The sequence below is a fragment of the Amblyomma maculatum genome, chromosome 4 (assembly GCF_055883805.1).
Source record: "Amblyomma maculatum isolate TAMU_Amacu chromosome 4, ASM5588380v1, whole genome shotgun sequence".
In the NCBI taxonomy this organism is placed as follows: Eukaryota; Metazoa; Arthropoda; class Arachnida; order Ixodida; family Ixodidae; genus Amblyomma; species Amblyomma maculatum.
The window spans coordinates 74,137,544-74,152,948 of NC_139347.1; the positions used below are offsets into that span (position 1 = coordinate 74,137,544).

The 15,405-nt window shown below is 43.9% G+C and overlaps 1 protein-coding gene across 1 annotated transcript in view; it reads right to left on the minus strand.

The window, feature by feature from the left end:
* CngA (Cyclic nucleotide-gated ion channel subunit A) overlaps positions 1 to 15,405 on the minus strand; it is a 100,300-nt gene that overhangs the window by 52,838 nt on the left and 32,057 nt on the right. The window contains exon 3 of the mRNA XM_084601958.1: positions 4,969 to 5,035. The gene's annotated coding sequence lies outside the window, so the exon portion shown is untranslated. The remainder of the gene's footprint in view (positions 1 to 4,968; positions 5,036 to 15,405) is intronic.

Here is a 15,405-nt window from a genome sequence, read left to right on the forward strand (position 1 = left end):
GTCATTGATTAAAACTTTTCAAGTTTACCAGCATTTACTTTTTCTATTACTAGCACATAGGGGGAATTTTTAAAAAGGGAAGGTGTAAAAAAGGCTCTAAAAGAAATTTTCTCTTTATGTTTCTAAGAGAATCTGCGAAGATGGTCTGGTTGTTCCTTAAAGAGAATCCATGCGTTCTAATGTGTCTTTTTAGCCCAGATATGTCTCTTCTATATTCTGACACTCAGAAACATGCTGTGTTCAAAATTCATCGCCAGCCTTTTGCACAGAGCACAGCCAAACTTCCTACTTTCTGAGCTGCATTTTCTTCTTGAGCCAAATGCTCGAGTTTTGTATTCTTTTTGTCTCTAGTAAGCAGTGCATAGGAAACGAAATGAAAACCTCTCTTTCATTACAGTAGGTCGTAAAATAAGAGGGCTACACAAGGCATATTAATCTTTACCTTATTGCCATACGTGTTCACATTTTCTAATATCCTTTTCTAATATCTAATATCCACCATCTTTTTGTTTCCACAACAGATCATCTCGTCCAGATCGTCTCATATCTTTTCGAGTTTATAATTATGGTTTTGTATTTGCAATTAAGTTGAATTTTTTTTCAGCAGTTAGGCTTTACAGACAAGCTGCCAGTGGGACCCTTTCAATAGGCACCATATAATCATCAATGAGAAAATGCATTTTTGACTAAAGTTTAAGAATAATCAATTTATTTTTTACACACCGATGCTGGGTGATGCACCTCGTCCAAAAGCATGCATGCAATCTGACATGTATATTTAACTAATTTTACTAAACTTAACTTCTCGCTATATGCCCGATAACTGTCAATGTGAATAGACAGGAAAACAATCAAGAATTAAATGACACAGATATAGAAACTTGCCCTAGGATTACGATACTGCATTATACGTTCTTCAGCACTCTGCGGCAAGGAAATAGAGACATGCTTCTATATATATGCAGTAATAACCTACTCTGTGTTTCCCACACAAGCACCCTTCAACTGGCTGAGTGTGTTTTCAGTACTTTTTTTTTTTATATATAACATAGGCGCCGGCATGACACCCGCCGGTGCCGCTGCCGTGCCTTGTCGCTACTGTCAGTCACTGTCGGCTGCCTTCTTTTCTCTTTCCGCCCTGGTTGTTTGAAAACCTTTCAATATGGTATGCATTCGTCGACTCTGCCTCGACGCGCTCTCGCCTATCTGTGGCACTTTTGTTATGTTATTTACCGCAGCTCCGTTCTGATAGCCTCATAAAGAACGGAAATTATGTCGCCTGAAATGCAGCGTGCTATAATACATCGCTCTTAAAGCTGTGCATTTATTTCGAAGTTTCCATGTTTCCATGGCGTGACGTGCTCTGTTTGCTGCGTGTTTAAGTCGTGGTTCAAGATTTTTTTTTTTTTTTGATCTGGTGTCTCAATTTGTGATAGTGCCGGTCTCACGAGACGTTGATTTTCTACAGTGCTCGCTGTCAACCACGCGGCATGACATCTTTTGCTAACTGAAGTTCATAACATTGATTGGTTATTTCATGATGCTAAATAGTGATTTCGGGTGCAGCTATGGCCAATCAACGCCATGACACTGGCATTTGCTGTGGAGGGCGCCTTTAACACTCTAGAATTAACGAACACTAGTACTTAGTTTTCAGAATGTGGAAAATTCCTGTATTTTTATGTTTAACCTGTTATTGGTGCAGTGGATGCCGTCCCTGGTTGGGAATTCCAATAACTTCGCACTGTGTTACTCGTCGGGCTGTGATATCGGCTTCAAGCTTTGTCTATATTTTTATGGCAATTGCTCGCCTCGAAAAAGTTGCCAAAGTTACCATTTTCATATCAAGTAGTGCCTATATTATGGCTGATTTTCAATATTTGCACTTAACCGTGACACACAACTCCTTAAACCGAACTTGCGCTTATTGCGAGAAAATCGGCTAAATTGTTTTCGGGCCCCATTCTTGCCCACTGTTTCTCTTACTCATTTTATTTCATAATTGATGCATTTACAAAAGCCGCCTCTTTTTAAAGCAGTCGTTATCGTGAAAATTGCCTGGGTATGTTTAGCTACTTTACCGAAGAAAACTTGTAACCAATCTTAATTGTCCCGACAAATGGAAAGCTCAAAATCACACAGAGATGACATCATTGTTTATCGTGACAGCAACTGAGCTCTAATTAACAACGAACAGAATGTAAAAGCCTATTTAAAACGCTCAATTCACGCAGTAAAAGAAAAAAAAAACACGACTTGGGAGTTCGAACAAGAGCCGCTGCAATATGCTACGGGCCCTCTAAATGGTCAGCTGTTTAAGAACTTCCGAACGTATGTGTTGCAAAAAAAAAAAAAAAAAGGTAGTGGGGGGGGGGGGGGGGGGGGGGGGAGTCTAACAAAGCTCTTTGTTCAATTTACAGCTTCTCAATCGCACAACCTTGTAACGCCTTCAAACAGCGATCGTGTTCTTTTGATATTTGGGGACGTTGCGCCCTCCTAGTTCCTTGGAGCATGGGAGAGTGAATACGCATCATCTCGCGGGTGTGCTGTTCTGCCTTCAGCAGCCGCTGCTACATGAAGATGATTCGTCGGCGACTGCATGATTCATGTCTGGTGCGTGTGCCAGCGTCACCCCTGTCGACGGGCCACGCCCACAGCTCGTACTGTGAAACATTGAGGCGACTCCACGCCGAGCAACAGCGCGCTTGCCCGTGAGGCTCGAGTGTCGTGGGGACAACTCCCCGTCTCGCTTGACTGCTTGCTTTGTTCACTACGTCTTCTTTCTTATATTCTGACCGCAGGATAACAAGCCGACAAAATGCTTTTGTACATATTACATGCTGCTGTTATGGTATAAGTAAGCAGTCCTGTGGCACGAATTATCTCATAATATATCGCTTCCTAATGGCGAAGGGTTCATCGTTGTGTGTACCACCTTTTTTTTTTTTTTTTTGTTTATCCAATTTTGTGGCCTGCGATATCTCACAGAAGAAAATACAAGTTCCCGCGTGCACTCTTCTATCTTTTTCTCATCGTACTCCTGTCTTATGAGGTCTGAGAAAAAAAAAAGAAAAATGCATTCCGTTAAGTTCAGGAAACGGGATACGCTGCGCTGTGCAACATGCAAGATGAAGGTTTCAGCTCACGGGTATCGCCGTCGGCACTCATAACGACCTTGTGGCAAACTTGCTACGAGAACTTTAGGCTGATGTTTTTTACTTCTCATGGTAACACGGTGACACTGAAGCTAATACGAAATATATTACTAAACATATAATTCTTTAAGTTCCCCTCATTGGCGCGCCGCTGGTGACATTGGCCTCAAAACGGAAATAGCACAAACTGCCAGAGAAAAACACGAATGAAAACTGAAAGAAGATCACGAAATCGGCATCAAAGGACAACGAACATAAACGAAGTTTAGTGGATAACCCCCAAGGGCTTATAAATGCTGCGTTACCGCTGGACCAGCGCATGCATTAAAAAGTGTCTTTTTAGTCGTTGGTTGCGGAGCCGGCGCTTGACGCAAAAGAATCTACGATATGCCCTGCAGTCATGCACGTGCATTCTTGGCGGCCGTTGCTGAGTAAGGTGAAAGCGCTGGATGAATTGCCGTTGTTACAGGAAGCGTGCGCAAAACTAAGTTGTGCACATACATCTCCGGTGGCGCCCTCTTTCAGCTGAGGTAATAATGGGACTTAATTGTTCACCTTGCCACCGCTCGGCAGTGGCACCAATTTCTAGTTTGACGCATGCAACAAAACTAGCTACAGTTTCAGTCAGTAAGCTTTGTAAGCCCGTGACAAGACCATTTCATATTTACATGTGCTCCCGTTTGAGGTAGAAGTAGTGCTCTTTTCTTTCAAGAAAATCTCTCGTGTATTGGATAGTTCGCTACAATTGAAAAGCGTTGTAAATTCCTATCAAAAGGAGACTTCCTATAGTCGGATGCAGCTAGTTTGCAGCAACTGCCGCACACAATTCCTCTGTCACCGACAGCAGGCCACTGTTAAGGCTTTTCTACTTATCTAAATAAAGAGGACCATCAGATCAAATTATAAGCTTAAAATTTTCGATGCCTCTGGGTCGTTCGGAATAGCCAAAAATACAAAAACTGATTTTGTTAACTGTTCAGCGGAGTAATACACTAATGCCGATAGTTTCTGCTGCTTTCTGAAGTTGTATTCTGCTATAGTTAATGGAGTAGAGATTATGCATGCACCATGGCGAAACCTGCTGATTCATCCACCCATCTCCCATGCTGTCGCGTAGCACGTTCAAAATCCTAACCACGACTTCATCACATTCGATGGAAGCCATTGACTACAGGATATCCCCTCAGGTGTAAACGCTGCTGTCTTCTCCAAGTTTAAAACGACTATGGCCCTCATGAGTGATTGTAGAAGGAGACATTGACCAGTGCATCCTGCTTCTCCTAGATTCGCTCACTAGGGCATAAACAATTTTGCGAAGACGGCGGGCATCAGCTCGCGAAGACATGGACTAACAAAGGTGCCCACTCGTCTGAGTGATTCATCGGGATCCGGACTGCCTATGCAGCCTTTCCCAACGTAAAATGGCCGATTACTCAGGGAGAGAAATAACGACCCAACATAATTGAAATCACGACCCAACTGCAGCTTTTGAATGGCACGAGGTTTCATTAAGATGTGTCGTGCCTAGTAAAAAAATTTTGAAACGTTACATGCAGAAAATATTTGTGAGGAGTGTAAGTCATGAAAAAGAAGATATGTCAACAAACCTGTAATCAAAAGAGCAAAACTATAAGTCTGCGTGACACTGTGCGAACTAACGTGCAGCGTAAGTAAGCAAGAGAACCTGTTACTTCATTGTTGCTCCGGTGTCATTCGACCCAATACGCAACTCTCCGCAGTTGAATTTCGATGCTCGATTTGTCGTAAGCTCTCGCATTGCGCTGCCGACCCAAAGCTGGGTAGTCATCCTTACCTGGTGACCACGACCAAAGTGATGCTCGGCAAGACCAAATGTCGACATCTCGAACAGCCAAGGAAGCCTGCGGAAAAAGAAAATGGAAATAATTACTGATCTCAGAGGTAGCACTCCGCACTGCCAAAAAAATCCAATACAATCTTTTTTGAAGAAGGTGATTCAGAGATTTAAAAAGAAAAAGTGAAGGAGTAAGTTAGCAATGGACGCCAAAACCTCTTTGCGGTGATGGCGATAGAGTCTGTAGCGACCGACCAGTCCACCCTGTTAACCAGACATTACTTCTCGCTTAGTGTAGGGCTTAGTGTCAAAATACTGTGGAAACTGATACAAATACAAATACCTTTTAGACATCATCAAGGATGTTAGTAGGTGCATCCAAAACGGATGTACCCCTACGTACAGGAAAAGCGGCAGAACAGAGCCCGGGCGCAGAGAAAAGAAACATAAATATTACAAAATATTTAAACATAGATAAGCATTATCAGAAAAAAAAGAAACCTTTGCTAGAAGAATACATGTAATAACAGTGAAAACACCGAAGCCTAGAGAGGCAATAAATACAGAACAATTTGAAAAAATTGTAAAGCAAGTAAAAAACAGCCAATACTACTTACTTTACATCTCATTACGTGATTAAGATAGCTTGGGATTATAAACTGGAGCATTTGACGGCCGTGTTTAGAAAAAGTTTTATTAGACAATAAACGTTCACATTAGACGTTTCCATGAGCGGCGACAAATGACCAAAACAGGAAATACACATGATTAACAACAAATGAAAGTGCTCATAAGATACATCCTGGGGAACAAATACCACAAATCAGTATTTACATTAAGTTGTACACTGTGAAAAATGTTTGTTGAAAAATGCAGAAATTTTCTGTCCTGCTATGTTTTCTGTTGTTAACGGACCTCAATGTGGCGCCACTATTTATATTTTTTCGCATCGAAATTGATACGCACCCGTTATTCGGATAGCGCCTTCGGGGTTGTCATAACATTTCGCTTTCCATTCAGCATTAACCTACTATTCAAGTAAAAATGAATTTGCGTTAGAAAATAGGACAGGCGACAAAAATATATCGAATTGCTTGCAGGTTTCAGCTGCAAAACAGAAAATTGCTGTTTTTTTCATGAACACATTTCGGTAAATGAAGTAGAACAGATATTCTCTGTACGGGGACAGAAATTTTCTTTAAAAATACCTATAATTGCACGCACATTTTTTACAGTGACGAAGAGATGGTACATACCATTCACGTCTTTGATGTGTTGAGTAATGAATGATTTTGAGGTGTCAGTTAGCTAGATGATTGTAAAACGTATTATTTTTTGGCACCTTCATAACGTTTCGAAATAAAAATTTATAGAGTTAATTTAGTGGCGTAATGTTTAATAATGCGAAAAAATGTTGGTTATGAGCTTTAAACGGAGCGTTTGCAATTATACGAACAGCCTTCTTCCTATTTTACGTACCTATTTGTGATATGCTGGTAATCTATCAAGCTACAAATTGGTGCTTATTTTCGCCACGTTTCCTGAACATACAAGATGCAGGAGCAGCCTGCCTGCATGGCGGATAATCCTTGTTGGTTCTGTGATGATGATGGTGGATTTTAATCGCGCAAGGTCACCTCAGGCTAAAGAGCGCCACGACATCGGCGTTGTCCCTCGCAATCTTCCTTCCTTCACCACGCCGGGGTGGCGCAGTGGTTACGGCGCTCGACTACTGTTCCCAAAGACGCGGGATCAAATCCCGGCCTCCGCGGCCCCGCCGGGGTGGTGCAGTGGTAAGACGCCCGACTATTGTCCGGAATTCCCGGGTTCGAACCCGACCTCGGCGGCTGCGTTTCGATGGAGGCGAAAAGAAGAGGCGTCCGTGTGCTGCGCGTTGTCAGCGCACGTTAAAGATCCCCAGGTGGTCGAAATTACTCTGTAGCCCTCCACTACGACTCATCTTTCTCTCTATCCACTTTCACTCCCACCTTCCTCCCTTCCCTTACGGCGCGGTTCAGGTGTCCACAGAAACAAGTGTGACAGACACTGCGCCTTTCCCTCCCTGTGAACCAAACAAACGGCGGCCACTTTTCGGTGGAGGCGAAAAGCAAGGCACCCGTCTGCTGTGCGATGTCAGTGCACGTTAAAGAACCCCAGGTGGTCGAAATTTCCGGAGTCCTCCACTGCGGCGTCTCTCATAGCCTGAGTTGCTTTGGAACGCTAAGCCCCACAAACCAAACCAAACCAAACCCTCCTTCCTTCCCTTATGGCGCGATTCAGGTGTCCACAGAAACAAGTGAGACCGATACTGCGTTTTTCCATTCACGTGAGCCACTTACGAACGGCACGCTTCAGAGCTCAAGTGGACTTTTACTCCCACCTTCCTTACTTCCCTTACGGCGCGATTCAGGTGCCTACAGAAACAAGTGTGACAAATACTGGCCTTACTATTCCTCTTGTTGTTGTGGCTGTAGTAAGGAGGAAAAGAAAATACACGGGCCTACTACTGGCTCTGTAGCTGAGCCACCTCCGCTGCCTCGTGCGGACAGAAGAGAGAAAGTAGAGAAGAAAGAAAAGGACGAGGGAGAGAAAGACGCGCAACGCAACAGCCGTCGTCCACCACTTAAGCCGTGGCGGGTGCAATGACAGCCTACAACAGATAAAAATTTGGTGGCAGGCTAGCCCCCGCCGCAAGCGGCGTTGACCTACCGCCCAGTCCCGCAGGGCCAGGAGCAGCCACCCTTCGCCACCTACTACCCCCTCCACTCCTGTGAACCAATTATGAAAGGCACGTTTTCACCGCTCTAGTGGAAGACGTGGCCACACATGGTACACACAGCAAAGATGATTCAGGTGTCTACAGAAATGTGTGTGACAGATTGTGCGCCTTTCCATTTGTTGCGAACCAATTATGAAAGGAACGCTTCAGAGACCAAGTGAAAGAGTGACCACGCATGGTACACACCGCAAAGGTAATTCATTTATAATGCGAGCGCCCACACTAAACTGCAGGGTAACATGTGCAGTAACCGAGAATTCACACACTCACAAAGAAAAGCATCATATTTTGATGTAGCTTGCGTATAGACACCTTGTTCACCACGGAAAAAAAAAAAAACGCTTCTAAAAAAATGTCTCGAATTTCATCGTTTCAGGATTAAGTTCTTTGGCGCCCGTTCCTGGGTTTCGCGTCATCGTCGCCATCGCCGTTGTCCCTCGTAACCAGTTGTCTGTAAATGTGCATACATGTCTTGCTCGAATTCTTTGCCTGAATCTATAGTAAAGCTGAAACAGCTGACGAGCTGCGCTCAAATTTCGCATTAGGAAGTTCCGTAATCGTCGCCAATTTTTTGTTGGTTCTGTAATGGCAATCAGGTTGCTGTGCAGTGCAGTAGATTGCACATGCAGAAGTGATTCTATTATGAGGTCGATAAACTAAAACAAAAAGCGCCAGGAAGACACGTTCATATGACAACCCTTCTATAGAGCTATAAAATGTCTCGCCGATAGCGTACAAGTTGGACTGAATAACAAGGAACGTGCAGTTGCATTTATTGACGAAAGGTATTTAATAACCTTAAATGACATAAAAAGAACAAAATGGCGAGCGATGAATAGAAAACAAACCTCTAGCAGGCTGCGAGTACGTGACCGGCGCTGCGCAGACACACAAGTGCGTGCCTGGCGAGGGAAAAAAGAATAAAGCTGACGGACACAAGTGAGGACTATAGAGAGGTATAATTTGTATATATGTTATTTAATTCAGCAGAGCCGAGCACGCTTCAATTACTCCTTCGCCATCAATTTGGCCAGGTTTGTGATTGCAGTATTACACTTGTACTTTGTAACAAAGTAAAGTGGCTAACAAGCATCGAAAACTCGTAGAATGGCACAAGGTCGTAGAAGCCAAGGGGCAGATTCTCTGTAGTCTTGAGTGGGGAGGTGCGGGAAAGAGTACGTAGGGGAGAGTCCTGCTCTTTGATCTGCCCGCGAACACAGCCTCGTGGGTTTTCCTGCTCTCGTTGCCTGTGTTGCAACCAACGCTGATGCTCATTACTGCAGTGCTCGCCAGAGCGCGCAATTGTTCGCCGGAGCGCGGCCTTTTTCTATACGCTGTTCCCGAAGGAAACAGTGCAGGGTTGCACAAGCTGTACGGTACGGTTAAGCCAAAGCTTTGGCACCAAGTTCGAACAGAAGCCATAAAACTCAGTAAACAAATTTAACGCCATGATCACCGCGCCCTCGAGGAGTGCCTGCGCATCACTGCTCGCACTCTGCTTCGACTTATCTTCGACTGAGCGTTGCGTTTTACTTCTATTTTGGCGCTTACATATGTCACTGCGATCAAAGGGTTGACGCCAGTTTTCGCGATGTTGCACCGTTTTAGAGTGGCATATTAGATGCCTTGCGGCTCGCGCTGTATTGAACCGCCTCATAGAACGTGTTTTCGCTCATTTACTTCTTTTGCCAGTTTTCAATTCTATCTCATCTAAGGCCCTTCAGTATTTCAAGCTCGTCAGGGATCCAGCGGAAACACTAAGACGTGTACACAAGAACACGGACGGACGCTGGAAGAGTTGATAGTCCAACGTCCATCCGTGTCTACCTCGTCGTTCTTGTGAACGGGTCTGTGTTTCCGCTGGCACCCCTGTGATTAAGTTCAACATACACCAACTGGCCCAAGAGCTAACGTTATTGCTCTTCAGGGAGAGTGAAATGCTTTCACATCGCGGGAACTAAGGGAATAATCTTTGTGTCAAAGAAGTTTGGAGAGGTTCTGAGTGCACGCAGAAATATGCTGCTCTTAGCACTCTGTCGCTTTCGGGGACGGTAGAAGCCGCTTCTCAGAGGCTTTGTCTCCGTATTACCCGCCTCAACACAGGGCCGCGTGTTCATCTCGGGAGCCTCCTTTTTCTGGAGAAGAGGAATTGCAAATGTATATGAGGACAGTGCGTGTCTTCAGTTAATCTGTTGAGTAAAAAGTGAATCTCTCGTCTATTTTTGACTATGTTAAATTCCTTCCTGCCGCAAAAGGTTCATTCATAACCAAGCAAATTGATTTAATTTATCTGCCACTCGATTCAAGTTCGCGAGGCCTACGTGGAGAAGGGACAGGTTATCACCATTTTCAACTATATGGTGGCGTAGCTTGGCCTCAGAGATCTGTGTTCAAATTTGGAGCCGATGCACGCATTTAACTCGAAAAATCGGCCGGCTCTTGCGACACCTGTACCTAATTCATGGGCTTTTCTGGTTTATTAAAACTTGATTTTCGATGACACATGCTTCATATTAGTTAGGATGCCGCAGTCAATCAATACAGACTACTTAAATGTTTCCTCAGTGCCTTAAGTCATGCACGTGCTGAATCTTTTTGCTGACTGAGGCTTCTTATGCAAACGCCGCACCTGAAAAGAACTCGGGAAAGGGGCTATAACACATAACTACCATTTGTCTGTCTGATTAATAGGCCAAACCTAAAGGAAATTTTCTTGTACCTAGAATTTCTGACAACTGAATCAGCCCTTTCCTACTCTTGTCTCCAGCATGAGTAGATGAAGAAGAACCAAACGTAAGATATTATCAAGTGGTAGTGACAAGGCCGTAGGTAAAATTGACGAGACGTGAATATCACTGCAATAAGCTCTTTATTCAGCTGACTTGCGCTCACTAAAGAAATAAGCAATTCGGCGGCGGTGATAACAAAAAGAAAAGTGCTCGGCAGGCGTCGAAATACGAGTTCCCGTTGCATTTGGCAGTGCTCAATTTAAATTAGGCAAAAAATCATATAAATAAACATGCTAACGATGGCTAGAACAATATGGAACATTGTGGCAACCGAAGCGAGCGGCTGGAATCGTTCGACATCTTTCCGCATCTTTCGCGACACTGAGCATGAACAACATCGTTCCGTGCGTTACGATCACAGTGATAAGACAGTGTGCTGGCAGCTGTTGAAAACGACAACAAATAAAGCTTTCAGTGTGTAAGGTGGGGGTTTATTCTTAAAAAGGCTTGAGAACCGAAGGGAAGCCGTAGTAGCAGTCACCGATCAGCGAGATCAGCCAGGCGCGCGAACAGGCGAAGACCACGCAGCTCGAGCGCCAGCCCGTCTTCTTCTTTACAAGTGGTTTGCAGCGGTATGATAACGCGTTAGGGAAAAATAATAACGAAGCAGCGATTTACTGCACAAATAAAACGCGGCAGAGTGGTACAATTTTTTAAGAAGTTATAGAAAAGAAGCTAATTGATATAGAAATGTCAGTAGGGTGCAGCCCAATATAAGAAAAAGACAGTTTTTTTATTTCTCCGAAGTAACGCCGCCCCCCGTGGAAGGAAAGACAGCTCACATTTCTAATCACACATTTCAAACCATTAAGCAAATAATTAGATTATCAAGGTGTTTTGCTGTTCACAATTAAGAGCTTGCGCGGTAGTATTCTTATGGTTGGAACCCTGTATAACGAATTTCCCGAAAAGAGTACGCTCAATAATGCAACGCAATGAATTTGCGCATCTCGGCAGAGTGCTTCCCCTGTACCAGCACCGTAAAGTTTCAGAGTTTGTTTCCATACAAGACGCATTGAGCCGGCTTACGTACGGAAAACATGCGCTTCTAATTGAAAGGTCTCGTTCACCTAAGTGGTCTTGTCACTGGACTCCGCCCTTTAATGTCCGGAACAGGACGCGGACGTTCTGCTTAAGTACACCTTACATCGTCGATGACTTAATTCAGTACGCAAATGCATAATTCATAGGGTACCCCCCCCCCCCCCCCCCCTCCCCTCCACCCCTTTTCCATGAACTCCCGACTGACTGGAATTTATTTTGAAAAAGTAAAACTTGTCCTTTCTCCCTCTCACTCACCCCATTCATTTCGTTTACCGCTTCCTAACTATCCCTTTATTTCCGCCGCCCCAGTTCAACCGGGCCTGGCAAACACCTTTTCATTCCTTTTGGATATATAATAAATAACCACATACTACTACTACTTGACCGGAACCACCTGATGGCAAGAAGCTGCAGCATCCTTTGGGTTAGTGAAGTATACTGTGTGCACGTAAGCTTTCACTGCAATAATTCTGTTACGGGCACTCAAATTGTTCGACCTTTATGACAAGGACGCCCAGAGAGAATGTGATTAAATGAAATCCGAATCGTTTCTTTATTGTTGTTGTTTTTTCAGAAGATGAGTGAAGGTTGATGGACTCGATAAACTTAAAACCTGTTACTTTACGCTAGAGCAAATCACTGAAACGTGAGGAGAAGTTTGCCTACGACATCTTTTTGAGACATTCAATCATTCGACGTTTATTCAGGGAGCTCAGATGAATTCAGCTGCGCAGGAGAAACAGTCCATCTCATTTTCTTATAACCGTTCTGGATGCCTCTCCTTGTACCTTAAATCCACGTCCTTACTTTGGTAGACAAATGGAAGGATAGAGAGAAAGTGAACGATGACGTTTATGACGTAAAACAATTACTCGGCACAATAAGAAGTTCCTCCCATCAGGAATGAGGTTTCAGTTCAAGGTTGCTGCTGCATTGGCAACTGCAAGCATGGCCCGGGTGCTAGAAACGCCGGCAGAATTTATTTGCCTAAGTTTGAGTACTCGCGTAACTTATTATCACTACTGATCTAGAGTAAAGATTTTTACAGCGCTAAAGAATCTTGTTCGCGTTTTGTTTTGTGAACGTTTTTGTGTTTTTGCGTCTGGATTAGCGTTTGACCGTGCACATTTGTTTTGAGCAGCCCGTCGTTTTAGCGCGCTGTGGAAAGTAAACAAGAGGCCTGAGCTCTTGAGTGGAACTACACAGCCAGTGTCAATAAAAGAGATTTCAACAAGAAATGTGCGAAATTCAGGGCTGTCATTTCTCTATGTAGACCAGTTTCCGCACCGTAAGCTGTGATGGCTAATTTCAGTGCTATGCGACGTCGGCGAAGGAATAATGACGGTTTTCGCAGAAACATGTCGCACACCAAAATGGTCATGCATTTTCACTTCTCACTGGATAGAAATAACTCATAATCAAGAAATAACCTTGCACTAGCAAGGCAGAAAAAAAAAAAAACGTGATATTCTTGTTTAACTACTCACTTCTACAACTGCTAATTAGACTGTCGACAGCTTGATCGGACTTGTTTTTTTTTCAGCTGTTGGGTGCATTGAAAGGCGTGCTGTGAGAAAATCGGTAGACGGCAGTGACAAACACACAACTGACAATTCCTGTGCACATTTATGGCGAAACCTCAAGCAGACCTTGTTTATGTTTTTTCTGGAAAATTGCGTATGATATTGTTGAACATGTTCACTTTTTACACGCTTAGCAAGTCGCTTAGCGTAATTCGAACATATATGGTAGGTACATTTCTCTGTTCAGCGTCTGCTTGACTTCTCTGCATTCTTCACTGCAGCGCGTGCCATCCTTTCCGTGCAGATTTGCCTCAATGTGCTCATCCAGTACCTTACCTTTTTCTTCTAAGGTTTTTCACACCTTCCTTCACCATCATCTCCACAAGCCGGATGTTAATCCTTTCAGGGTGCACCATGGCATCCGCCCGGGCCAGGATTCCAATGTTGGTTCATTTCTTTTAATTTTCAGGGCTATGTTGCGAACAATTACGCTGTCGTTATTCAGCTGGCTCTTATGTCATCTGTCCTCTTCTTGTTTAATTTTTTGTCTTTTATCTAGCTGTCTATAGATCTCGTAAACATACAAACAGCATTATTCAGACAAAAAGAAGATTGCGGTTTCAAAAATTCATACTCTTGACATCGCCTCGGGCTTACGGCATTACAGATATGATAAATGTAGATATTGCCGTGCAACCAAGGTCTAAGGGTATTCTATGTGTGTATGTCTGTTCCTAATCAAGTATTATTCGTAGATGGTAAAATCTCACAGAAAAAAAGAGACGAGAGAAGCGCAGGGCGTAATGGCACTGAAATGTTATTAGCGCCATATACCGTCCTTTATTTAACAATAAGGAATGCTTGAGGTGTTCTATGGATGACAAAAAATAAGCGACAACTTCCTACGCTTCCCTTCTGCGTCCGCTCCCTCACCCAGTATGACGTTAAGAAAGAAGCATAAGCGCACAGAAGAATCATGCTTTACAAAGAATATTTATCGCAGCATTGTTTAATAAGGTTGCAGACTCACACACAAAAAAGTGGCAGCAGTTAAATAATGAGTAAGTTGTGACCCGTTGTTTAGTGTGATCGCCTCTGTGCGTGTCCCATTGCGCACATGAGCTTCTTTTCGTTTTCATAAGTGAAAATAGAAAGAAAATGTTTCGCAAGCTATGCAGGGATGTCTAAGGCCTTTGCTGCAAACGCAAAGAAAAGTTTGCCAAGAGCGTGCAAAGTGAAAATTCGGATGTAACGTCGTGTAAGTCACCTGCCGTACGTTGCAAATGGGGAAATCTTGTCTCCATTTGTGACGTCATCCCAGATACCTTACCGGCAGTAGTAGGGAATTGAGTGTATCAGGCGGAGCTGTCAGGTCTATATAGGCTGAAAGCAGGCTTCCCCAATGCCCGTTTGGACAGGGTAGCAACCACCGAGAATTGGGTCGACTCTGCGTCGCATTTATTTGAAACTCGCCCACTCGCTGCGTCCCTCGGCACTCCTTCCCAAGGAAAAACCATAACCTTTCTCGGTGTTCTATACCAAGATGCCACAGTCCAAGCCCAGAGTATTCTCTTTATTTCATTGGACATATATTTCCGTTTTTTTCCTCTCCCAATAACAAAAAGTAAAGCGTTTCTATGGCGCTGTCATGACACCGTAGCAGTGGGGCTACCTGCCCACACGGATTGAAATATTAGCTGCTCCTTCGAGTCCCCCTTATATTACCCACGGGCAACGTACCGGTTGCGAACAGAATAAATTCCCGCTCTCCTTATTTCACAACATCTATAGGAAAATGTTGTATTGTCGTGTTGAAATAGCGTTTCGTGTTTCTTCTTTTTTCCCTGCTTTCGGGTTCTTCATTCACTCGAACAGGACCCGTCTTCGAATGCGCATCCATTGGCATAGGCCAGCAAAGGACGTACGTGATCGATCTCAGAAACGCGCGAGGTAAACTCAATTGATTACCGGCTCTGCTAGACGCTCGCGTAAGAGTCCCAAATGGCGGCGGGCTCGCCTCATATGTCTGCTTTGGAGACCGTTGCTGCGAGGGAAAGACGTACTATGGGGAAGTATTGTGTAGGGCGCGGTTTCGTCTACAACGTCTCCGATCCTGAGAAGCTTTCTAGATTCTGCCTGCTTCTCTCTAATCTTCGTGCGCTGTGTAAGTTTAGTTTGAATATGCAATGCAAGATAGGTGCGAATACGGCGCGAAGTCATTGATAGCTTGTTACGGATAGGAACTCTGAACCGAGATTCGGTCTATAGCAAGCCACATATTGATATTTATACAACATATATC